This window comes from Anomaloglossus baeobatrachus, unplaced genomic scaffold (assembly GCF_048569485.1).
Source record: "Anomaloglossus baeobatrachus isolate aAnoBae1 unplaced genomic scaffold, aAnoBae1.hap1 Scaffold_2740, whole genome shotgun sequence".
NCBI lineage: Eukaryota > Metazoa > Chordata > Amphibia > Anura > Aromobatidae > Anomaloglossus > Anomaloglossus baeobatrachus.
In genome coordinates, this window is record NW_027442238.1 from 84,640 (window position 1) to 109,557 (window position 24,918).

Consider the following 24,918-nt stretch of genomic DNA (forward strand, 5'->3'; position numbering starts at 1 on the left):
GCCTACACAAGACATTTTGTCACCCAAGCCAACCCTTGAAAAGGCTGCTTTGCAGAGCAAAAACAAGAAGAATGGTGCGTTTTGCAGCCGCCGCCCACTGCAATGAATCTGAATAACTCCTCCTTTAGGGCGCAAGCAACTCCCCTCCCCCTTGCAGTCTTTCCAATTCACGATACAAAAAGACGGACAGGACAGGTTGCCTGACTTTCCGTCACTGCCACCCTTTGCCATCCTTACCCGTAGAAAGCCCTTTCATCATCCCCAAACCCTAATCTTTTCCCTTTCCTTCCCAGCCCCCAAACCCTGCCCTCTGTACCTTTCTCACCACCCGCTTCCCTTCTCCTGTCATCCCCCTACCACCCGGGAAAAAAAGAGATTGCCCCCTCCTTCCACTAGCCCACCCTCCCACCCAAAGAACAACTTCTTCTGCGCAGCTTGTTTTCTAGGCAGCAGCGCTATTGTGATGTCATCGGGGGGCATTGTGACAAGCCGCCAGTGTTCCGTCTCTTCATGTTGTGCACAGTTCAAACGGAAAATACATCAACAGGCAGACTACAGAAAAGCTTACTATCAAAGGTTAGAGGGGGGCTTTCTCAGAGGGCTTTTTACAGTTTTTCTATTCCCAATTAGCCGTTTAAGTGTACTTATTGAAAGTAGTAATTCTTTCATAGGCCGCCCTTTCTTAGTATTTGACGTTCCTTATATTGCGGTATGAGGCTTCGCAGTAGGTTGCAAACATTCATCACCCATGACTGTCCCCAATTGAGCTCAGAAGCTCAATGTCTATCATGACCTCTCTTTTAGAATGTCCAAGAGCAAGCAAACTATTCCTCCAGGAGAGGGCGCCAACAGACTACTAAAGAGATCATCATTACTCAAAGAAAACCCCAAAAACCAATGCATGATAGGAATAAACAGGTAACTTTCTTTGGAGTGGAAGCGGAGAGATCGCACCAGATGCCAATTCTAGATCTTATCACACCTGTGGTCACTGCAGCAGCAGGTGAATCCACTTTGTCCAAAAGGGATCTATTCCATTCAATTGCAAATGATCTAGATAAGACAGAGAACTGCAGCACGGGGACATAGCCGAGTTGGTCAGGTTGAGTGGTGATGAGTTTGCTATTTGGATGAATAAAGAAAGTCAAAAGTGTGAAAGATAAAAAACAAAAGGAGGAAGTGTGAAAAGTGAATGGGCCAAATTGAGGTGCATATGAAGACGTATGCTTTCTTCCAATTCATTAAATCGGGCTAATATGAATCAGGTGAATTGAGTTCTGCTTTTGGAAACTGGGTTAAGAAGGGGTGCACCGTTCCTGGAGGTACTGCAATACCAGGTCAATGCGTGGAGTGGACAGAGCAAGCTCTTTTTCCATCTCCCTGTTCTAAAAATCCATTTAATATATGGTCCCCAGATAGGGGACGTATCAGATATTAAACTGATAAGAACAGATACTACACTTGATCTTAGCCAAAAGGCCGAGAAGCGATAACCAGAATTGGTTTGGGCCTCGAGTGGCACCCTGGCCTATGCCGGACACATCTTAGGGAGAGAGAGCGAGAGGGAGACAAACCCACGCCTACACAAGACATTTTGTCACCCAAGCCAACCCTTGAAAAGGCTGCTTTGCAGAGCAAAAACAAGAAGAATGGTGCGTTTTGCAGCCGCCGCCCACTGCAATGAATCTGAATAACTCCTCCTTTAGGGCGCAAGCAACTCCCCTCCCCCTTGCAGTCTTTCCAATTCACGATACAAAAAGACGGACAGGACAGGTTGCCTGACTTTCCGTCACTGCCACCCTTTGCCATCCTTACCCGTAGAAAGCCCTTTCATCATCCCCAAACCCTAATCTTTTCCCTTTCCTTCCCAGCCCCCAAACCCTGCCCTCTGTACCTTTCTCACCACCCGCTTCCCTTCTCCTGTCATCCCCCTACCACCCGGGAAAAAAAGAGATTGCCCCCTCCTTCCACTAGCCCACCCTCCCACCCAAAGAACAACTTCTTCTGCGCAGCTTGTTTTCTAGGCAGCAGCGCTATTGTGATGTCATCGGGGGGCATTGTGACAAGCCGCCAGTGTTCCGTCTCTTCATGTTGTGCACAGTTCAAACGGAAAATACATCAACAGGCAGACTACAGAAAAGCTTACTATCAAAGGTTAGAGGGGGGCTTTCTCAGAGGGCTTTTTACAGTTTTTCTATTCCCAATTAGCCGTTTAAGTGTACTTATTGAAAGTAGTAATTCTTTCATAGGCCGCCCTTTCTTAGTATTTGACGTTCCTTATATTGCGGTATGAGGCTTCGCAGTAGGTTGCAAACATTCATCACCCATGACTGTCCCCAATTGAGCTCAGAAGCTCAATGTCTATCATGACCTCTCTTTTAGAATGTCCAAGAGCAAGCAAACTATTCCTCCAGGAGAGGGCGCCAACAGACTACTAAAGAGATCATCATTACTCAAAGAAAACCCCAAAAACCAATGCATGATAGGAATAAACAGGTAACTTTCTTTGGAGTGGAAGCGGAGAGATCGCACCAGATGCCAATTCTAGATCTTATCACACCTGTGGTCACTGCAGCAGCAGGTGAATCCACTTTGTCCAAAAGGGATCTATTCCATTCAATTGCAAATGGTCTAGATAAGACAGAGAACTGCAGCACGGGGACATAGCCGAGTTGGTCAGGTTGAGTGGTGATGAGTTTGCTATTTGGATGAATAAAGAAAGTCAAAAGTGTGAAAGATAAAAAACAAAAGGAGGAAGTGTGAAAAGTGAATGGGCCAAATTGAGGTGCATATGAAGACGTATGCTTTCTTCCAATTCATTAAATCGGGCTAATATGAATCAGGTGAATTGAGTTCTGCTTTTGGAAACTGGGTTAAGAAGGGGTGCACCGTTCCTGGAGGTACTGCAATACCAGGTCAATGCGTGGAGTGGACAGAGCAAGCTCTTTTTCCATCTCCCTGTTCTAAAAATCCATTTAATATATGGTCCCCAGATAGGGGACGTATCAGATATTAAACTGATAAGAACAGATACTACACTTGATCTTAGCCAAAAGGCCGAGAAGCGATAACCAGAATTGGTTTGGGCCTCGAGTGGCACCCTGGCCTATGCCGGACACATCTTAGGGAGAGAGAGCGAGAGGGAGACAAACCCACGCCTACACAAGACATTTTGTCACCCAAGCCAACCCTTGAAAAGGCTGCTTTGCAGAGCAAAAACAAGAAGAATGGTGCGTTTTGCAGCCGCCGCCCACTGCAATGAATCTGAATAACTCCTCCTTTAGGGCGCAAGCAACTCCCCTCCCCCTTGCAGTCTTTCCAATTCACGATACAAAAAGACGGACAGGACAGGTTGCCTGACTTTCCGTCACTGCCACCCTTTGCCATCCTTACCCGTAGAAAGCCCTTTCATCATCCCCAAACCCTAATCTTTTCCCTTTCCTTCCCAGCCCCCAAACCCTGCCCTCTGTACCTTTCTCACCACCCGCTTCCCTTCTCCTGTCATCCCCCTACCACCCGGGAAAAAAAGAGATTGCCCCCTCCTTCCACTAGCCCACCCTCCCACCCAAAGAACAACTTCTTCTGCGCAGCTTGTTTTCTAGGCAGCAGCGCTATTGTGATGTCATCGGGGGGCATTGTGACAAGCCGCCAGTGTTCCGTCTCTTCATGTTGTGCACAGTTCAAACGGAAAATACATCAACAGGCAGACTACAGAAAAGCTTACTATCAAAGGTTAGAGGGGGGCTTTCTCAGAGGGCTTTTTACAGTTTTTCTATTCCCAATTAGCCGTTTAAGTGTACTTATTGAAAGTAGTAATTCTTTCATAGGCCGCCCTTTCTTAGTATTTGACGTTCCTTATATTGCGGTATGAGGCTTCGCAGTAGGTTGCAAACATTCATCACCCATGACTGTCCCCAATTGAGCTCAGAAGCTCAATGTCTATCATGACCTCTCTTTTAGAATGTCCAAGAGCAAGCAAACTATTCCTCCAGGAGAGGGCGCCAACAGACTACTAAAGAGATCATCATTACTCAAAGAAAACCCCAAAAACCAATGCATGATAGGAATAAACAGGTAACTTTCTTTGGAGTGGAAGCGGAGAGATCGCACCAGATGCCAATTCTAGATCTTATCACACCTGTGGTCACTGCAGCAGCAGGTGAATCCACTTTGTCCAAAAGGGATCTATTCCATTCAATTGCAAATGATCTAGATAAGACAGAGAACTGCAGCACGGGGACATAGCCGAGTTGGTCAGGTTGAGTGGTGATGAGTTTGCTATTTGGATGAATAAAGAAAGTCAAAAGTGTGAAAGATAAAAAACAAAAGGAGGAAGTGTGAAAAGTGAATGGGCCAAATTGAGGTGCATATGAAGACGTATGCTTTCTTCCAATTCATTAAATCGGGCTAATATGAATCAGGTGAATTGAGTTCTGCTTTTGGAAACTGGGTTAAGAAGGGGTGCACCGTTCCTGGAGGTACTGCAATACCAGGTCAATGCGTGGAGTGGACAGAGCAAGCTCTTTTTCCATCTCCCTGTTCTAAAAATCCATTTAATATATGGTCCCCAGATAGGGGACGTATCAGATATTAAACTGATAAGAACAGATACTACACTTGATCTTAGCCAAAAGGCCGAGAAGCGATAACCAGAATTGGTTTGGGCCTCGAGTGGCACCCTGGCCTATGCCGGACACATCTTAGGGAGAGAGAGCGAGAGGGAGACAAACCCACGCCTACACAAGACATTTTGTCACCCAAGCCAACCCTTGAAAAGGCTGCTTTGCAGAGCAAAAACAAGAAGAATGGTGCGTTTTGCAGCCGCCGCCCACTGCAATGAATCTGAATAACTCCTCCTTTAGGGCGCAAGCAACTCCCCTCCCCCTTGCAGTCTTTCCAATTCACGATACAAAAAGACGGACAGGACAGGTTGCCTGACTTTCCGTCACTGCCACCCTTTGCCATCCTTACCCGTAGAAAGCCCTTTCATCATCCCCAAACCCTAATCTTTTCCCTTTCCTTCCCAGCCCCCAAACCCTGCCCTCTGTACCTTTCTCACCACCCGCTTCCCTTCTCCTGTCATCCCCCTACCACCCGGGAAAAAAAGAGATTGCCCCCTCCTTCCACTAGCCCACCCTCCCACCCAAAGAACAACTTCTTCTGCGCAGCTTGTTTTCTAGGCAGCAGCGCTATTGTGATGTCATCGGGGGGCATTGTGACAAGCCGCCAGTGTTCCGTCTCTTCATGTTGTGCACAGTTCAAACGGAAAATACATCAACAGGCAGACTACAGAAAAGCTTACTATCAAAGGTTAGAGGGGGGCTTTCTCAGAGGGCTTTTTACAGTTTTTCTATTCCCAATTAGCCGTTTAAGTGTACTTATTGAAAGTAGTAATTCTTTCATAGGCCGCCCTTTCTTAGTATTTGACGTTCCTTATATTGCGGTATGAGGCTTCGCAGTAGGTTGCAAACATTCATCACCCATGACTGTCCCCAATTGAGCTCAGAAGCTCAATGTCTATCATGACCTCTCTTTTAGAATGTCCAAGAGCAAGCAAACTATTCCTCCAGGAGAGGGCGCCAACAGACTACTAAAGAGATCATCATTACTCAAAGAAAACCCCAAAAACCAATGCATGATAGGAATAAACAGGTAACTTTCTTTGGAGTGGAAGCGGAGAGATCGCACCAGATGCCAATTCTAGATCTTATCACACCTGTGGTCACTGCAGCAGCAGGTGAATCCACTTTGTCCAAAAGGGATCTATTCCATTCAATTGCAAATGATCTAGATAAGACAGAGAACTGCAGCACGGGGACATAGCCGAGTTGGTCAGGTTGAGTGGTGATGAGTTTGCTATTTGGATGAATAAAGAAAGTCAAAAGTGTGAAAGATAAAAAACAAAAGGAGGAAGTGTGAAAAGTGAATGGGCCAAATTGAGGTGCATATGAAGACGTATGCTTTCTTCCAATTCATTAAATCGGGCTAATATGAATCAGGTGAATTGAGTTCTGCTTTTGGAAACTGGGTTAAGAAGGGGTGCACCGTTCCTGGAGGTACTGCAATACCAGGTCAATGCGTGGAGTGGACAGAGCAAGCTCTTTTTCCATCTCCCTGTTCTAAAAATCCATTTAATATATGGTCCCCAGATAGGGGACGTATCAGATATTAAACTGATAAGAACAGATACTACACTTGATCTTAGCCAAAAGGCCGAGAAGCGATAACCAGAATTGGTTTGGGCCTCGAGTGGCACCCTGGCCTATGCCGGACACATCTTAGGGAGAGAGAGCGAGAGGGAGACAAACCCACGCCTACACAAGACATTTTGTCACCCAAGCCAACCCTTGAAAAGGCTGCTTTGCAGAGCAAAAACAAGAAGAATGGTGCGTTTTGCAGCCGCCGCCCACTGCAATGAATCTGAATAACTCCTCCTTTAGGGCGCAAGCAACTCCCCTCCCCCTTGCAGTCTTTCCAATTCACGATACAAAAAGACGGACAGGACAGGTTGCCTGACTTTCCGTCACTGCCACCCTTTGCCATCCTTACCCGTAGAAAGCCCTTTCATCATCCCCAAACCCTAATCTTTTCCCTTTCCTTCCCAGCCCCCAAACCCTGCCCTCTGTACCTTTCTCACCACCCGCTTCCCTTCTCCTGTCATCCCCCTACCACCCGGGAAAAAAAGAGATTGCCCCCTCCTTCCACTAGCCCACCCTCCCACCCAAAGAACAACTTCTTCTGCGCAGCTTGTTTTCTAGGCAGCAGCGCTATTGTGATGTCATCGGGGGGCATTGTGACAAGCCGCCAGTGTTCCGTCTCTTCATGTTGTGCACAGTTCAAACGGAAAATACATCAACAGGCAGACTACAGAAAAGCTTACTATCAAAGGTTAGAGGGGGGCTTTCTCAGAGGGCTTTTTACAGTTTTTCTATTCCCAATTAGCCGTTTAAGTGTACTTATTGAAAGTAGTAATTCTTTCATAGGCCGCCCTTTCTTAGTATTTGACGTTCCTTATATTGCGGTATGAGGCTTCGCAGTAGGTTGCAAACATTCATCACCCATGACTGTCCCCAATTGAGCTCAGAAGCTCAATGTCTATCATGACCTCTCTTTTAGAATGTCCAAGAGCAAGCAAACTATTCCTCCAGGAGAGGGCGCCAACAGACTACTAAAGAGATCATCATTACTCAAAGAAAACCCCAAAAACCAATGCATGATAGGAATAAACAGGTAACTTTCTTTGGAGTGGAAGCGGAGAGATCGCACCAGATGCCAATTCTAGATCTTATCACACCTGTGGTCACTGCAGCAGCAGGTGAATCCACTTTGTCCAAAAGGGATCTATTCCATTCAATTGCAAATGATCTAGATAAGACAGAGAACTGCAGCACGGGGACATAGCCGAGTTGGTCAGGTTGAGTGGTGATGAGTTTGCTATTTGGATGAATAAAGAAAGTCAAAAGTGTGAAAGATAAAAAACAAAAGGAGGAAGTGTGAAAAGTGAATGGGCCAAATTGAGGTGCATATGAAGACGTATGCTTTCTTCCAATTCATTAAATCGGGCTAATATGAATCAGGTGAATTGAGTTCTGCTTTTGGAAACTGGGTTAAGAAGGGGTGCACCGTTCCTGGAGGTACTGCAATACCAGGTCAATGCGTGGAGTGGACAGAGCAAGCTCTTTTTCCATCTCCCTGTTCTAAAAATCCATTTAATATATGGTCCCCAGATAGGGGACGTATCAGATATTAAACTGATAAGAACAGATACTACACTTGATCTTAGCCAAAAGGCCGAGAAGCGATAACCAGAATTGGTTTGGGCCTCGAGTGGCACCCTGGCCTATGCCGGACACATCTTAGGGAGAGAGAGCGAGAGGGAGACAAACCCACGCCTACACAAGACATTTTGTCACCCAAGCCAACCCTTGAAAAGGCTGCTTTGCAGAGCAAAAACAAGAAGAATGGTGCGTTTTGCAGCCGCCGCCCACTGCAATGAATCTGAATAACTCCTCCTTTAGGGCGCAAGCAACTCCCCTCCCCCTTGCAGTCTTTCCAATTCACGATACAAAAAGACGGACAGGACAGGTTGCCTGACTTTCCGTCACTGCCACCCTTTGCCATCCTTACCCGTAGAAAGCCCTTTCATCATCCCCAAACCCTAATCTTTTCCCTTTCCTTCCCAGCCCCCAAACCCTGCCCTCTGTACCTTTCTCACCACCCGCTTCCCTTCTCCTGTCATCCCCCTACCACCCGGGAAAAAAAGAGATTGCCCCCTCCTTCCACTAGCCCACCCTCCCACCCAAAGAACAACTTCTTCTGCGCAGCTTGTTTTCTAGGCAGCAGCGCTATTGTGATGTCATCGGGGGGCATTGTGACAAGCCGCCAGTGTTCCGTCTCTTCATGTTGTGCACAGTTCAAACGGAAAATACATCAACAGGCAGACTACAGAAAAGCTTACTATCAAAGGTTAGAGGGGGGCTTTCTCAGAGGGCTTTTTACAGTTTTTCTATTCCCAATTAGCCGTTTAAGTGTACTTATTGAAAGTAGTAATTCTTTCATAGGCCGCCCTTTCTTAGTATTTGACGTTCCTTATATTGCGGTATGAGGCTTCGCAGTAGGTTGCAAACATTCATCACCCATGACTGTCCCCAATTGAGCTCAGAAGCTCAATGTCTATCATGACCTCTCTTTTAGAATGTCCAAGAGCAAGCAAACTATTCCTCCAGGAGAGGGCGCCAACAGACTACTAAAGAGATCATCATTACTCAAAGAAAACCCCAAAAACCAATGCATGATAGGAATAAACAGGTAACTTTCTTTGGAGTGGAAGCGGAGAGATCGCACCAGATGCCAATTCTAGATCTTATCACACCTGTGGTCACTGCAGCAGCAGGTGAATCCACTTTGTCCAAAAGGGATCTATTCCATTCAATTGCAAATGATCTAGATAAGACAGAGAACTGCAGCACGGGGACATAGCCGAGTTGGTCAGGTTGAGTGGTGATGAGTTTGCTATTTGGATGAATAAAGAAAGTCAAAAGTGTGAAAGATAAAAAACAAAAGGAGGAAGTGTGAAAAGTGAATGGGCCAAATTGAGGTGCATATGAAGACGTATGCTTTCTTCCAATTCATTAAATCGGGCTAATATGAATCAGGTGAATTGAGTTCTGCTTTTGGAAACTGGGTTAAGAAGGGGTGCACCGTTCCTGGAGGTACTGCAATACCAGGTCAATGCGTGGAGTGGACAGAGCAAGCTCTTTTTCCATCTCCCTGTTCTAAAAATCCATTTAATATATGGTCCCCAGATAGGGGACGTATCAGATATTAAACTGATAAGAACAGATACTACACTTGATCTTAGCCAAAAGGCCGAGAAGCGATAACCAGAATTGGTTTGGGCCTCGAGTGGCACCCTGGCCTATGCCGGACACATCTTAGGGAGAGAGAGCGAGAGGGAGACAAACCCACGCCTACACAAGACATTTTGTCACCCAAGCCAACCCTTGAAAAGGCTGCTTTGCAGAGCAAAAACAAGAAGAATGGTGCGTTTTGCAGCCGCCGCCCACTGCAATGAATCTGAATAACTCCTCCTTTAGGGCGCAAGCAACTCCCCTCCCCCTTGCAGTCTTTCCAATTCACGATACAAAAAGACGGACAGGACAGGTTGCCTGACTTTCCGTCACTGCCACCCTTTGCCATCCTTACCCGTAGAAAGCCCTTTCATCATCCCCAAACCCTAATCTTTTCCCTTTCCTTCCCAGCCCCCAAACCCTGCCCTCTGTACCTTTCTCACCACCCGCTTCCCTTCTCCTGTCATCCCCCTACCACCCGGGAAAAAAAGAGATTGCCCCCTCCTTCCACTAGCCCACCCTCCCACCCAAAGAACAACTTCTTCTGCGCAGCTTGTTTTCTAGGCAGCAGCGCTATTGTGATGTCATCGGGGGGCATTGTGACAAGCCGCCAGTGTTCCGTCTCTTCATGTTGTGCACAGTTCAAACGGAAAATACATCAACAGGCAGACTACAGAAAAGCTTACTATCAAAGGTTAGAGGGGGGCTTTCTCAGAGGGCTTTTTACAGTTTTTCTATTCCCAATTAGCCGTTTAAGTGTACTTATTGAAAGTAGTAATTCTTTCATAGGCCGCCCTTTCTTAGTATTTGACGTTCCTTATATTGCGGTATGAGGCTTCGCAGTAGGTTGCAAACATTCATCACCCATGACTGTCCCCAATTGAGCTCAGAAGCTCAATGTCTATCATGACCTCTCTTTTAGAATGTCCAAGAGCAAGCAAACTATTCCTCCAGGAGAGGGCGCCAACAGACTACTAAAGAGATCATCATTACTCAAAGAAAACCCCAAAAACCAATGCATGATAGGAATAAACAGGTAACTTTCTTTGGAGTGGAAGCGGAGAGATCGCACCAGATGCCAATTCTAGATCTTATCACACCTGTGGTCACTGCAGCAGCAGGTGAATCCACTTTGTCCAAAAGGGATCTATTCCATTCAATTGCAAATGATCTAGATAAGACAGAGAACTGCAGCACGGGGACATAGCCGAGTTGGTCAGGTTGAGTGGTGATGAGTTTGCTATTTGGATGAATAAAGAAAGTCAAAAGTGTGAAAGATAAAAAACAAAAGGAGGAAGTGTGAAAAGTGAATGGGCCAAATTGAGGTGCATATGAAGACGTATGCTTTCTTCCAATTCATTAAATCGGGCTAATATGAATCAGGTGAATTGAGTTCTGCTTTTGGAAACTGGGTTAAGAAGGGGTGCACCGTTCCTGGAGGTACTGCAATACCAGGTCAATGCGTGGAGTGGACAGAGCAAGCTCTTTTTCCATCTCCCTGTTCTAAAAATCCATTTAATATATGGTCCCCAGATAGGGGACGTATCAGATATTAAACTGATAAGAACAGATACTACACTTGATCTTAGCCAAAAGGCCGAGAAGCGATAACCAGAATTGGTTTGGGCCTCGAGTGGCACCCTGGCCTATGCCGGACACATCTTAGGGAGAGAGAGCGAGAGGGAGACAAACCCACGCCTACACAAGACATTTTGTCACCCAAGCCAACCCTTGAAAAGGCTGCTTTGCAGAGCAAAAACAAGAAGAATGGTGCGTTTTGCAGCCGCCGCCCACTGCAATGAATCTGAATAACTCCTCCTTTAGGGCGCAAGCAACTCCCCTCCCCCTTGCAGTCTTTCCAATTCACGATACAAAAAGACGGACAGGACAGGTTGCCTGACTTTCCGTCACTGCCACCCTTTGCCATCCTTACCCGTAGAAAGCCCTTTCATCATCCCCAAACCCTAATCTTTTCCCTTTCCTTCCCAGCCCCCAAACCCTGCCCTCTGTACCTTTCTCACCACCCGCTTCCCTTCTCCTGTCATCCCCCTACCACCCGGGAAAAAAAGAGATTGCCCCCTCCTTCCACTAGCCCACCCTCCCACCCAAAGAACAACTTCTTCTGCGCAGCTTGTTTTCTAGGCAGCAGCGCTATTGTGATGTCATCGGGGGGCATTGTGACAAGCCGCCAGTGTTCCGTCTCTTCATGTTGTGCACAGTTCAAACGGAAAATACATCAACAGGCAGACTACAGAAAAGCTTACTATCAAAGGTTAGAGGGGGGCTTTCTCAGAGGGCTTTTTACAGTTTTTCTATTCCCAATTAGCCGTTTAAGTGTACTTATTGAAAGTAGTAATTCTTTCATAGGCCGCCCTTTCTTAGTATTTGACGTTCCTTATATTGCGGTATGAGGCTTCGCAGTAGGTTGCAAACATTCATCACCCATGACTGTCCCCAATTGAGCTCAGAAGCTCAATGTCTATCATGACCTCTCTTTTAGAATGTCCAAGAGCAAGCAAACTATTCCTCCAGGAGAGGGCGCCAACAGACTACTAAAGAGATCATCATTACTCAAAGAAAACCCCAAAAACCAATGCATGATAGGAATAAACAGGTAACTTTCTTTGGAGTGGAAGCGGAGAGATCGCACCAGATGCCAATTCTAGATCTTATCACACCTGTGGTCACTGCAGCAGCAGGTGAATCCACTTTGTCCAAAAGGGATCTATTCCATTCAATTGCAAATGATCTAGATAAGACAGAGAACTGCAGCACGGGGACATAGCCGAGTTGGTCAGGTTGAGTGGTGATGAGTTTGCTATTTGGATGAATAAAGAAAGTCAAAAGTGTGAAAGATAAAAAACAAAAGGAGGAAGTGTGAAAAGTGAATGGGCCAAATTGAGGTGCATATGAAGACGTATGCTTTCTTCCAATTCATTAAATCGGGCTAATATGAATCAGGTGAATTGAGTTCTGCTTTTGGAAACTGGGTTAAGAAGGGGTGCACCGTTCCTGGAGGTACTGCAATACCAGGTCAATGCGTGGAGTGGACAGAGCAAGCTCTTTTTCCATCTCCCTGTTCTAAAAATCCATTTAATATATGGTCCCCAGATAGGGGACGTATCAGATATTAAACTGATAAGAACAGATACTACACTTGATCTTAGCCAAAAGGCCGAGAAGCGATAACCAGAATTGGTTTGGGCCTCGAGTGGCACCCTGGCCTATGCCGGACACATCTTAGGGAGAGAGAGCGAGAGGGAGACAAACCCACGCCTACACAAGACATTTTGTCACCCAAGCCAACCCTTGAAAAGGCTGCTTTGCAGAGCAAAAACAAGAAGAATGGTGCGTTTTGCAGCCGCCGCCCACTGCAATGAATCTGAATAACTCCTCCTTTAGGGCGCAAGCAACTCCCCTCCCCCTTGCAGTCTTTCCAATTCACGATACAAAAAGACGGACAGGACAGGTTGCCTGACTTTCCGTCACTGCCACCCTTTGCCATCCTTACCCGTAGAAAGCCCTTTCATCATCCCCAAACCCTAATCTTTTCCCTTTCCTTCCCAGCCCCCAAACCCTGCCCTCTGTACCTTTCTCACCACCCGCTTCCCTTCTCCTGTCATCCCCCTACCACCCGGGAAAAAAAGAGATTGCCCCCTCCTTCCACTAGCCCACCCTCCCACCCAAAGAACAACTTCTTCTGCGCAGCTTGTTTTCTAGGCAGCAGCGCTATTGTGATGTCATCGGGGGGCATTGTGACAAGCCGCCAGTGTTCCGTCTCTTCATGTTGTGCACAGTTCAAACGGAAAATACATCAACAGGCAGACTACAGAAAAGCTTACTATCAAAGGTTAGAGGGGGGCTTTCTCAGAGGGCTTTTTACAGTTTTTCTATTCCCAATTAGCCGTTTAAGTGTACTTATTGAAAGTAGTAATTCTTTCATAGGCCGCCCTTTCTTAGTATTTGACGTTCCTTATATTGCGGTATGAGGCTTCGCAGTAGGTTGCAAACATTCATCACCCATGACTGTCCCCAATTGAGCTCAGAAGCTCAATGTCTATCATGACCTCTCTTTTAGAATGTCCAAAAGCAAGCAAACTATTCCTCCAGGAGAGGGCGCCAACAGACTACTAAAGAGATCATCATTACTCAAAGAAAACCCCAAAAACCAATGCATGATAGGAATAAACAGGTAACTTTCTTTGGAGTGGAAGCGGAGAGATCGCACCAGATGCCAATTCTAGATCTTATCACACCTGTGGTCACTGCAGCAGCAGGTGAATCCACTTTGTCCAAAAGGGATCTATTCCATTCAATTGCAAATGATCTAGATAAGACAGAGAACTGCAGCACGGGGACATAGCCGAGTTGGTCAGGTTGAGTGGTGATGAGTTTGCTATTTGGATGAATAAAGAAAGTCAAAAGTGTGAAAGATAAAAAACAAAAGGAGGAAGTGTGAAAAGTGAATGGGCCAAATTGAGGTGCATATGAAGACGTATGCTTTCTTCCAATTCATTAAATCGGGCTAATATGAATCAGGTGAATTGAGTTCTGCTTTTGGAAACTGGGTTAAGAAGGGGTGCACCGTTCGTGGAGGTACTGCAATACCAGGTCAATGCGTGGAGTGGACAGAGCAAGCTCTTTTTCCATCTCCCTGTTCTAAAAATCCATTTAATATATGGTCCCCAGATAGGGGACGTATCAGATATTAAACTGATAAGAACAGATACTACACTTGATCTTAGCCAAAAGGCCGAGAAGCGATAACCAGAATTGGTTTGGGCCTCGAGTGGCACCCTGGCCTATGCCGGACACATCTTAGGGAGAGAGAGCGAGAGGGAGACAAACCCACGCCTACACAAGACATTTTGTCACCCAAGCCAACCCTTGAAAAGGCTGCTTTGCAGAGCAAAAACAAGAAGAATGGTGCGTTTTGCAGCCGCCGCCCACTGCAATGAATCTGAATAACTCCTCCTTTAGGGCGCAAGCAACTCCCCTCCCCCTTGCAGTCTTTCCAATTCACGATACAAAAAGACGGACAGGACAGGTTGCCTGACTTTCCGTCACTGCCACCCTTTGCCATCCTTACCCGTAGAAAGCCCTTTCATCATCCCCAAACCCTAATCTTTTCCCTTTCCTTCCCAGCCCCCAAACCCTGCCCTCTGTACCTTTCTCACCACCCGCTTCCCTTCTCCTGTCATCCCCCTACCACCCGGGAAAAAAAGAGATTGCCCCCTCCTTCCACTAGCCCACCCTCCCACCCAAAGAACAACTTCTTCTGCGCAGCTTGTTTTCTAGGCAGCAGCGCTATTGTGATGTCATCGGGGGGCATTGTGACAAGCCGCCAGTGTTCCGTCTCTTCATGTTGTGCACAGTTCAAACGGAAAATACATCAACAGGCAGACTACAGAAAAGCTTACTATCAAAGGTTAGAGGGGGGCTTTCTCAGAGGGCTTTTTACAGTTTTTCTATTCCCAATTAGCCGTTTAAGTGTACTTATTGAAAGTAGTAATTCTTTCATAGGCCGCCCTTTCTTAGTATTTGACGTTCCTTATATTGCGGTATGAGGCTTCGCAGTAGGTTGCAAACATTCATCACCCATGACTGTCCCCAATTGAGCTCAGAAGCTCAATGTCTATCATGACCTCTCTTTTAGAATGTCCAAGAGCAAGCAAACTATTCCTCCAGGAGAGGGCGCCAACAGACTACTAAAGAGATCATCATTACTCAAAGAAAACCCCAAAAACCAATGCATGATAGGAATAAACAGGTAACTTTCTTTGGAGTGGAAGCGGAGAGATCGCACCAGATGCCAATTCTAGATCTTATCACACCTGTGGTCACTGCAGCAGCAGGTGAATCCACTTTGTCCAAAAGGGATCTATTCCATTCAATTGCAAATGATCTAGATAAGACAGAGAACTGCAGCACGGGGACATAGCCGAGTTGGTCAGGTTGAGTGGTGATGAGTTTGCTATTTGGATGAATAAAGAAAGTCAAAAGTGTGAAAGATAAAAAACAAAAGGAGGAAGTGTGAAAAGTGAATGGGCCAAATTGAGGTGCATATGAAGACGTATGCTTTCTTCCAATTCATTAAATCGGGCTAATATGAATCAGGTGAATTGAGTTCTGCTTTTGGAAACTGGGTTAAGAAGGGGTGCACCGTTCCTGGAGGTACTGCAATACCAGGTCAATGCGTGGAGTGGACAGAGCAAGCTCTTTTTCCATCTCCCTGTTCTAAAAATCCATTTAATATATGGTCCCCAGATAGGGGACGTATCAGATATTAAACTGATAAGAACAGATACTACACTTGATCTTAGCCAAAAGGCCGAGAAGCGATAACCAGAATTGGTTTGGGCCTCGAGTGGCACCCTGGCCTATGCCGGACACATCTTAGGGAGAGAGAGCGAGAGGGAGACAAACCCACGCCTACACAAGACATTTTGTCACCCAAGCCAACCCTTGAAAAGGCTGCTTTGCAGAGCAAAAACAAGAAGAATGGTGCGTTTTGCAGCCGCCGCCCACTGCAATGAATCTGAATAACTCCTCCTTTAGGGCGCAAGCAACTCCCCTCCCCCTTGCAGTCTTTCCAATTCACGATACAAAAAGACGGACAGGACAGGTTGCCTGACTTTCCGTCACTGCCACCCTTTGCCATCCTTACCCGTAGAAAGCCCTTTCATCATCCCCAAACCCTAATCTTTTCCCTTTCCTTCCCAGCCCCCAAACCCTGCCCTCTGTACCTTTCTCACCACCCGCTTCCCTTCTCCTGTCATCCCCCTACCACCCGGGAAAAAAAGAGATTGCCCCCTCCTTCCACTAGCCCACCCTCCCACCCAAAGAACAACTTCTTCTGCGCAGCTTGTTTTCTAGGCAGCAGCGCTATTGTGATGTCATCGGGGGGCATTGTGACAAGCCGCCAGTGTTCCGTCTCTTCATGTTGTGCACAGTTCAAACGGAAAATACATCAACAGGCAGACTACAGAAAAGCTTACTATCAAAGGTTAGAGGGGGGCTTTCTCAGAGGGCTTTTTACAGTTTTTCTATTCCCAATTAGCCGTTTAAGTGTACTTATTGAAAGTAGTAATTCTTTCATAGGCCGCCCTTTCTTAGTATTTGACGTTCCTTATATTGCGGTATGAGGCTTCGCAGTAGGTTGCAAACATTCATCACCCATGACTGTCCCCAATTGAGCTCAGAAGCTCAATGTCTATCATGACCTCTCTTTTAGAATGTCCAAGAGCAAGCAAACTATTCCTCCAGGAGAGGGCGCCAACAGACTACTAAAGAGATCATCATTACTCAAAGAAAACCCCAAAAACCAATGCATGATAGGAATAAACAGGTAACTTTCTTTGGAGTGGAAGCGGAGAGATCGCACCAGATGCCAATTCTAGATCTTATCACACCTGTGGTCACTGCAGCAGCAGGTGAATCCACTTTGTCCAAAAGGGATCTATTCCATTCAATTGCAAATGATCTAGATAAGACAGAGAACTGCAGTACGGGGACATAGCCGAGTTGGTCAGGTTGAGTGGTGATGAGTTTGCTATTTGGATGAATAAAGAAAGTCAAAAGTGTGAAAGATAAAAAACAAAAGGAGGAAGTGTGAAAAGTGAATGGGCCAAATTGAGGTGCATATGAAGACGTATGCTTTCTTCCAATTCATTAAATCGGGCTAATATGAATCAGGTGAATTGAGTTCTGCTTTTGGAAACTGGGTTAAGAAGGGGTGCACCGTTCCTGGAGGTACTGCAATACCAGGTCAATGCGTGGAGTGGACAGAGCAAGCTCTTTTTCCATCTCCCTGTTCTAAAAATCCATTTAATATATGGTCCCCAGATAGGGGACGTATCAGATATTAAACTGATAAGAACAGATACTACACTTGATCTTAGCCAAAAGGCCGAGAAGCGATAACCAGAATTGGTTTGGGCCTCGAGTGGCACCCTGGCCTATGCCGGACACATCTTAGGGAGAGAGAGCGAGAGGGAGACAAACCCACGCCTACACAAGACATTTTGTCACCCAAGCCAACCCTTGAAAAGGCTGCTTTGCAGAGCAAAAACAAGAAGAATGGTGCGTTTTGCAGCCGCCGCCCACTGCAATGAATCTGAATAACTCCTCCTTTAGGGCGCAAGCAACTCCCCTCCCCCTTGCAGTCTTTCCAATTCACGATACAAAAAGACGGACAGGACAGGTTGCCTGACTTTCCGTCACTGCCACCCTTTGCCATCCTTACCCGTAGAAAGCCCTTTCATCATCCCCAAACCCTAATCTTTTCCCTTTCCTTCCCAGCCCCCAAACCCTGCCCTCTGTACCTTTCTCACCACCCGCTTCCCTTCTCCTGTCATCCCCCTACCACCCGGGAAAAAAAGAGATTGCCCCCTCCTTCCACTAGCCCACCCTCCCACCCAAAGAACAACTTCTTCTGCGCAGCTTGTTTTCTAGGCAGCAGCGCTATTGTGATGTCATCGGGGGGCATTGTGACAAGCCGCCAGTGTTCCGTCTCTTCATGTTGTGCACAGTTCAAACGGAAAATACATCAACAGGCAGACTACAGAAAAGCTTACTATCAAAGGTTAGAGGGGGGCTTTCTCAGAGGGCTTTTTACAGTTTTTCTATTCCCAATTAGCCGTTTAAGTGTACTTATTGAAAGTAGTAATTCTTTCATAGGCCGCCCTTTCTTAGTATTTGACGTTCCTTATATTGCGGTATGAGGCTTCGCAGTAGGTTGCAAACATTCATCACCCATGACTGTCCCCAATTGAGCTCAGAAGCTCAATGTCTATCATGACCTCTCTTTTAGAATGTCCAAGAGCAAGCAAACTATTCCTCCAGGAGAGGGCGCCAACAGACTACTAAAGAGATCATCATTACTCAAAGAAAACCCCAAAAACCAATGCATGATAGGAATAAACAGGTAACTTTCTTTGGAGTGGAAGCGGAGAGATCGCACCAGATGCCAATTCTAGATCTTATCACACCTGTGGTCACTGCAGCAGCAGGTGAATCCACTTTGTCCAAAAGGGATCTATTCCATTCAATTGCAAATGATCTAGATAAGACAGAGAACTGCAGCACGGGGACATAGCCGAGTTGGTCAGGTTGAGTGGTGATGAGTTTGCTATTTGGATGAATAAAGAAAGTCAAAAGTGTGAAAGATAAAAAACAAAAGGAGGAAGTGTGAAAAGTGAATGGGCCAAATTGAGGTGCATATGAAGACGTATGCTTTCTTCCAATTCATTAAATCGGGCTAATATGAATCAGGTGAATTGAGTTCTGCTTTTGGAAACTGGGTTAAGAAGGGGTGCACCGTTCCTGGAGGTACTGCAATACCAGGTCAATGCGTGGAGTGGACAGAGCAAGCTCTTTTTCCATCTCCCTGTTCTAAAAATCCATTTAATATATGGTCCCCAGATAGGGGACGTATCAGATATTAAACTGATAAGAACAGATACTACACTTGATCTTAGCCAAAAGGCCGAGAAGCGATAACCAGAATTGGTTTGGGCCTCGAGTGGCACCCTGGCCTATGCCGGACACATCTTAGGGAGAGAGAGCGAGAGGGAGACAAACCCACGCCTACACAAGACATTTTGTCACCCAAGCCAACCCTTGAAAAGGCTGCTTTGCAGAGCAAAAACAAGAAGAATGGTGCGTTTTGCAGCCGCCGCCCACTGCAATGAATCTGAATAACTCCTCCTTTAGGGCGCAAGCAACTCCCCTCCCCCTTGCAGTCTTTCCAATTCACGATACAAAAAGACGGACAGGACAGGTTGCCTGACTTTCCGTCACTGCCACCCTTTGCCATCCTTACCCGTAGAAAGCCCTTTCATCATCCCCAAACCCTAATCTTTTCCCTTTCCTTCCCAGCCCCCAAACCCTGCCCTCTGTACCTTTCTCACCACCCGCTTCCCTTCTCCTGTCATCCCCCTACCACCCGGGAAAAAAAGAGATTGCCCCCTCCTTCCACTAGCCCACCCTCCCACCCAAAGAACAACTTCTTCTGCGCAGCTTGTTTTCTAGGCAGCAGCGCTATTGTGATGTCATCGGGGGGCATTGTGACAAGCCGCCAGTGTTCCGTCTCTTCATGTTGTGCACAGTTCAAACGGAAAATACATCAACAGGCAGACTACAGAAAAGCTTACTATCAAAGGTTAGAGGGGGGCTTTCTCAGAGGGCTTTTTACAGTTTTTCTATTCCCAATTAGCCGTTTAAGTGTACTTATTGAAAGTAGTAATTCTTTCATAGGCCGCCCTTTCTTAGTATTTGACGTTCCTTATATTGCGGTATGAGGCTTCGCAGTAGGTTGCAAACATTCATCACCCATGACTGTCCCCAATTGAGCTCAGAAGCTCAATGTCTATCATGACCTCTCTTTTAGAATGTCCAAGAGCAAGCAAACTATTCCTCCAGGAGAGGGCGCCAACAGACTACTAAAGAGATCATCATTACTCAAAGAAAACCCCAAAAACCAATGCATGATAGGAATAAACAGGTAACTTTCTTTGGAGTGGAAGCGGAGAGATCGCACCAGATGCCAATTCTAGATCTTATCACACCTGTGGTCACTGCAGCAGCAGGTGAATCCACTTTGTCCAAAAGGGATCTATTCCATTCAATTGCAAATGATCTAGATAAGACAGAGAACTGCAGCACGGGGACATAGCCGAGTTGGTCAGGTTGAGTGGTGATGAGTTTGCTATTTGGATGAATAAAGAAAGTCAAAAGTGTGAAAGATAAAAAACAAAAGGAGGAAGTGTGAAAAGTGAATGGGCCAAATTGAGGTGCATATGAAGACGTATGCTTTCTTCCAATTCATTAAATCGGGCTAATATGAATCAGGTGAATTGAGTTCTGCTTTTGGAAACTGGGTTAAGAAGGGGTGCACCGTTCCTGGAGGTACTGCAATACCAGGTCAATGCGTGGAGTGGACAGAGCAAGCTCTTTTTCCATCTCCCTGTTCTAAAAATCCATTTAATATATGGTCCCCAGATAGGGGACGTATCAGATATTAAACTGATAAGAACAGATACTACACTTGATCTTAGCCAAAAGGCCGAGAAGCGATAACCAGAATTGGTTTGGGCCTCGAGTGGCACCCTGGCCTATGCCGGACACATCTTAGGGAGAGAGAGCGAGAGGGAGACAAACCCACGCCTACACAAGACATTTTGTCACCCAAGCCAACCCTTGAAAAGGCTGCTTTGCAGAGCAAAAACAAGAAGAATGGTGCGTTTTGCAGCCGCCGCCCACTGCAATGAATCTGAATAACTCCTCCTTTAGGGCGCAAGCAACTCCCCTCCCCCTTGCAGTCTTTCCAATTCACGATACAAAAAGACGGACAGGACAGGTTGCCTGACTTTCCGTCACTGCCACCCTTTGCCATCCTTACCCGTAGAAAGCCCTTTCATCATCCCCAAACCCTAATCTTTTCCCTTTCCTTCCCAGCCCCCAAACCCTGCCCTCTGTACCTTTCTCACCACCCGCTTCCCTTCTCCTGTCATCCCCCTACCACCCGGGAAAAAAAGAGATTGCCCCCTCCTTCCACTAGCCCACCCTCCCACCCAAAGAACAACTTCTTCTGCGCAGCTTGTTTTCTAGGCAGCAGCGCTATTGTGATGTCATCGGGGGGCATTGTGACAAGCCGCCAGTGTTCCGTCTCTTCATGTTGTGCACAGTTCAAACGGAAAATACATCAACAGGCAGACTACAGAAAAGCTTACTATCAAAGGTTAGAGGGGGGCTTTCTCAGAGGGCTTTTTACAGTTTTTCTATTCCCAATTAGCCGTTTAAGTGTACTTATTGAAAGTAGTAATTCTTTCATAGGCCGCCCTTTCTTAGTATTTGACGTTCCTTATATTGCGGTATGAGGCTTCGCAGTAGGTTGCAAACATTCATCACCCATGACTGTCCCCAATTGAGCTCAGAAGCTCAATGTCTATCATGACCTCTCTTTTAGAATGTCCAAGAGCAAGCAAACTATTCCTCCAGGAGAGGGCGCCAACAGACTACTAAAGAGATCATCATTACTCAAAGAAAACCCCAAAAACCAATGCATGATAGGAATAAACAGGTAACTTTCTTTGGAGTGGAAGCGGAGAGATCGCACCAGATGCCAATTCTAGATCTTATCACACCTGTGGTCACTGCAGCAGCAGGTGAATCCACTTTGTCCAAAAGGGATCTATTCCAATCAATTGCAAATGATCTAGATAAGACAGAGAACTGCAGCACGGGGACATAGCCGAGTTGGTCAGGTTGAGTGGTGATGAGTTTGCTATTTGGATGAATAAAGAAAGTCAAAAGTGTGAAAGATAAAAAACAAAAGGAGGAAGTGTGAAAAGTGAATGGGCCAAATTGAGGTGCATATGAAGACGTATGCTTTCTTCCAATTCATTAAATCGGGCTAATATGAATCAGGTGAATTGAGTTCTGCTTTTGGAAACTGGGTTAAGAAGGGGTGCACCGTTCCTGGAGGTACTGCAATACCAGGTCAATGCGTGGAGTGGACAGAGCAAGCTCTTTTTCCATCTCCCTGTTCTAAAAATCCATTTAATATATGGTCCCCAGATAGGGGACGTATCAGATATTAAACTGATAAGAACAGATACTACACTTGATCTTAGCCAAAAGGCCGAGAAGCGATAACCAGAATTGGTTTGGGCCTCGAGTGGCACCCTGGCCTATGCCGGACACATCTTAGGGAGAGAGAGCGAGAGGGAGACAAACCCACGCCTACACAAGACATTTTGTCACCCAAGCCAACCCTTGAAAAGGCTGCTTTGCAGAGCAAAAACAAGAAGAATGGTGCGTTTTGCAGCCGCCGCCCACTGCAATGAATCTGAATAACTCCTCCTTTAGGGCGCAAGCAACTCCCCTCCCCCTTGCAGTCTTTCCAATTCACGATACAAAAAGACGGACAGGACAGGTTGCCTGACTTTCCGTCACTGCCACCCTTTGCCATCCTTACCCGTAGAAAGCCCTTTCATCATCCCCAAACCCTAATCTTTTCCCTTTCCTTCCCAGCCCCCAAACCCTGCCCTCTGTACCTTTCTCACCACCCGCTTCCCTTCTCCTGTCATCCCCCTACCACCCGGGAAAAAAAGAGATTGCCCCCTCCTTCCACTAGCCCACCCTCCCACCCAAAGAACAACTTCTTCTGCGCAGCTTGTTTTCTAGGCAGCAGCGCTATTGTGATGTCATCGGGGGGCATTGTGACAAGCCGCCAGTGTTCCGTCTCTTCATGTTGTGCACAGTTCAAACGGAAAATACATCAACAGGCAGACTACAGAAAAGCTTACTATCAAAGGTTAGAGGGGGGCTTTCTCAGAGGGCTTTTTACAGTTTTTCTATTCCCAATTAGCCGTTTAAGTGTACTTATTGAAAGTAGTAATTCTTTCATAGGCCGCCCTTTCTTAGTATTTGACGTTCCTTATATTGCGGTATGAGGCTTCGCAGTAGGTTGCAAACATTCATCACCCATGACTGTCCCCAATTGAGCTCAGAAGCTCAATGTCTATCATGACCTCTCTTTTAGAATGTCCAAGAGCAAGCAAACTATTCCTCCAGGAGAGGGCGCCAACAGACTACTAAAGAGATCATCATTACTCAAAGAAAACCCCAAAAACCAATGCATGATAGGAATAAACAGGTAACTTTCTTTGGAGTGGAAGCGGAGAGATCGCACCAGATGCCAATTCTAGATCTTATCACACCTGTGGTCACTGCAGCAGCAGGTGAATCCACTTTGTCCAAAAGGGATCTATTCCAATCAATTGCAAATGATCTAGATAAGACAGAGAACTGCAGCACGGGGACATAGCCGAGTTGGTCAGGTTGAGTGGTGATGAGTTTGCTATTTGGATGAATAAAGAAAGTCAAAAGTGTGAAAGATAAAAAACAAAAGGAGGAAGTGTGAAAAGTGAATGGGCCAAATTGAGGTGCATATGAAGACGTATGCTTTCTTCCAATTCATTAAATCGGGCTAATATGAATCAGGTGAATTGAGTTCTGCTTTTGGAAACTGGGTTAAGAAGGGGTGCACCGTTCCTGGAGGTACTGCAATACCAGGTCAATGCGTGGAGTGGACAGAGCAAGCTCTTTTTCCATCTCCCTGTTCTAAAAATCCATTTAATATATGGTCCCCAGATAGGGGACGTATCAGATATTAAACTGATAAGAACAGATACTACACTTGATCTTAGCCAAAAGGCCGAGAAGCGATAACCAGAATTGGTTTGGGCCTCGAGTGGCACCCTGGCCTATGCCGGACACATCTTAGGGAGAGAGAGCGAGAGGGAGACAAACCCACGCCTACACAAGACATTTTGTCACCCAAGCCAACCCTTGAAAAGGCTGCTTTGCAGAGCAAAAACAAGAAGAATGGTGCGTTTTGCAGCCGCCGCCCACTGCAATGAATCTGAATAACTCCTCCTTTAGGGCGCAAGCAACTCCCCTCCCCCTTGCAGTCTTTCCAATTCACGATACAAAAAGACGGACAGGACAGGTTGCCTGACTTTCCGTCACTGCCACCCTTTGCCATCCTTACCCGTAGAAAGCCCTTTCATCATCCCCAAACCCTAATCTTTTCCCTTTCCTTCCCAGCCCCCAAACCCTGCCCTCTGTACCTTTCTCACCACCCGCTTCCCTTCTCCTGTCATCCCCCTACCACCCGGGAAAAAAAGAGATTGCCCCCTCCTTCCACTAGCCCACCCTCCCACCCAAAGAACAACTTCTTCTGCGCAGCTTGTTTTCTAGGCAGCAGCGCTATTGTGATGTCATCGGGGGGCATTGTGACAAGCCGCCAGTGTTCCGTCTCTTCATGTTGTGCACAGTTCAAACGGAAAATACATCAACAGGCAGACTACAGAAAAGCTTACTATCAAAGGTTAGAGGGGGGCTTTCTCAGAGGGCTTTTTACAGTTTTTCTATTCCCAATTAGCCGTTTAAGTGTACTTATTGAAAGTAGTAATTCTTTCATAGGCCGCCCTTTCTTAGTATTTGACGTTCCTTATATTGCGGTATGAGGCTTCGCAGTAGGTTGCAAACATTCATCACCCATGACTGTCCCCAATTGAGCTCAGAAGCTCAATGTCTATCATGACCTCTCTTTTAGAATGTCCAAGAGCAAGCAAACTATTCCTCCAGGAGAGGGCGCCAACAGACTACTAAAGAGATCATCATTACTCAAAGAAAACCCCAAAAACCAATGCATGATAGGAATAAACAGGTAACTTTCTTTGGAGTGGAAGCGGAGAGATCGCACCAGATGCCAATTCTAGATCTTATCACACCTGTGGTCACTGCAGCAGCAGGTGAATCCACTTTGTCCAAAAGGGATCTATTCCATTCAATTGCAAATGATCTAGATAAGACAGAGAACTGCAGCACGGGGACATAGCCGAGTTGGTCAGGTTGAGTGGTGATGAGTTTGCTATTTGGATGAATAAAGAAAGTCAAAAGTGTGAAAGATAAAAAACAAAAGGAGGAAGTGTGAAAAGTGAATGGGCCAAATTGAGGTGCATATGAAGACGTATGCTTTCTTCCAATTCATTAAATC

At 46.2% G+C, this 24,918-nt stretch overlaps 15 non-coding genes across 15 annotated transcripts; all 15 read right to left on the bottom strand.

Annotated features, from left to right (window-relative positions):
* Positions 1–1,300: 1,300 nt before the first annotated feature.
* Positions 1,301–1,491, bottom strand: LOC142265448 (U2 spliceosomal RNA). The gene has a single exon (XR_012731768.1). It is a non-coding gene; the product is annotated as a U2 spliceosomal RNA (small nuclear RNA).
* A 1,387-nt stretch (positions 1,492–2,878) lies between these two features.
* LOC142265450 (U2 spliceosomal RNA) lies at positions 2,879–3,069 on the bottom strand. The gene has a single exon (XR_012731769.1). It is a non-coding gene; the product is annotated as a U2 spliceosomal RNA (small nuclear RNA).
* A 1,387-nt stretch (positions 3,070–4,456) lies between these two features.
* On the bottom strand, positions 4,457–4,647 carry LOC142265451 (U2 spliceosomal RNA). Its single transcript, XR_012731770.1, has one exon. It is a non-coding gene; the product is annotated as a U2 spliceosomal RNA (small nuclear RNA).
* A 1,387-nt stretch (positions 4,648–6,034) lies between these two features.
* LOC142265342 (U2 spliceosomal RNA) lies at positions 6,035–6,225 on the bottom strand. Its single transcript, XR_012731677.1, has one exon. It is a non-coding gene; the product is annotated as a U2 spliceosomal RNA (small nuclear RNA).
* A 1,387-nt stretch (positions 6,226–7,612) lies between these two features.
* On the bottom strand, positions 7,613–7,803 carry LOC142265343 (U2 spliceosomal RNA). The gene has a single exon (XR_012731678.1). It is a non-coding gene; the product is annotated as a U2 spliceosomal RNA (small nuclear RNA).
* Positions 7,804–9,190: 1,387 nt separating this feature from the next.
* LOC142265344 (U2 spliceosomal RNA) lies at positions 9,191–9,381 on the bottom strand. The gene has a single exon (XR_012731679.1). It is a non-coding gene; the product is annotated as a U2 spliceosomal RNA (small nuclear RNA).
* Positions 9,382–10,768: 1,387 nt separating this feature from the next.
* On the bottom strand, positions 10,769–10,959 carry LOC142265345 (U2 spliceosomal RNA). Its single transcript, XR_012731680.1, has one exon. It is a non-coding gene; the product is annotated as a U2 spliceosomal RNA (small nuclear RNA).
* A 1,387-nt stretch (positions 10,960–12,346) lies between these two features.
* On the bottom strand, positions 12,347–12,537 carry LOC142265346 (U2 spliceosomal RNA). Its single transcript, XR_012731681.1, has one exon. It is a non-coding gene; the product is annotated as a U2 spliceosomal RNA (small nuclear RNA).
* Positions 12,538–13,924: 1,387 nt separating this feature from the next.
* LOC142265391 (U2 spliceosomal RNA) lies at positions 13,925–14,115 on the bottom strand. The gene has a single exon (XR_012731722.1). It is a non-coding gene; the product is annotated as a U2 spliceosomal RNA (small nuclear RNA).
* Positions 14,116–15,502: 1,387 nt separating this feature from the next.
* LOC142265348 (U2 spliceosomal RNA) lies at positions 15,503–15,693 on the bottom strand. Its single transcript, XR_012731683.1, has one exon. It is a non-coding gene; the product is annotated as a U2 spliceosomal RNA (small nuclear RNA).
* A 1,387-nt stretch (positions 15,694–17,080) lies between these two features.
* LOC142265349 (U2 spliceosomal RNA) lies at positions 17,081–17,271 on the bottom strand. The gene has a single exon (XR_012731684.1). It is a non-coding gene; the product is annotated as a U2 spliceosomal RNA (small nuclear RNA).
* Positions 17,272–18,658: 1,387 nt separating this feature from the next.
* LOC142265351 (U2 spliceosomal RNA) lies at positions 18,659–18,849 on the bottom strand. The gene has a single exon (XR_012731685.1). It is a non-coding gene; the product is annotated as a U2 spliceosomal RNA (small nuclear RNA).
* A 1,387-nt stretch (positions 18,850–20,236) lies between these two features.
* On the bottom strand, positions 20,237–20,427 carry LOC142265352 (U2 spliceosomal RNA). Its single transcript, XR_012731686.1, has one exon. It is a non-coding gene; the product is annotated as a U2 spliceosomal RNA (small nuclear RNA).
* A 1,387-nt stretch (positions 20,428–21,814) lies between these two features.
* LOC142265353 (U2 spliceosomal RNA) lies at positions 21,815–22,005 on the bottom strand. The gene has a single exon (XR_012731687.1). It is a non-coding gene; the product is annotated as a U2 spliceosomal RNA (small nuclear RNA).
* A 1,387-nt stretch (positions 22,006–23,392) lies between these two features.
* LOC142265354 (U2 spliceosomal RNA) lies at positions 23,393–23,583 on the bottom strand. The gene has a single exon (XR_012731688.1). It is a non-coding gene; the product is annotated as a U2 spliceosomal RNA (small nuclear RNA).
* Between the last annotated feature and the right edge of the window lie 1,335 nt (positions 23,584–24,918).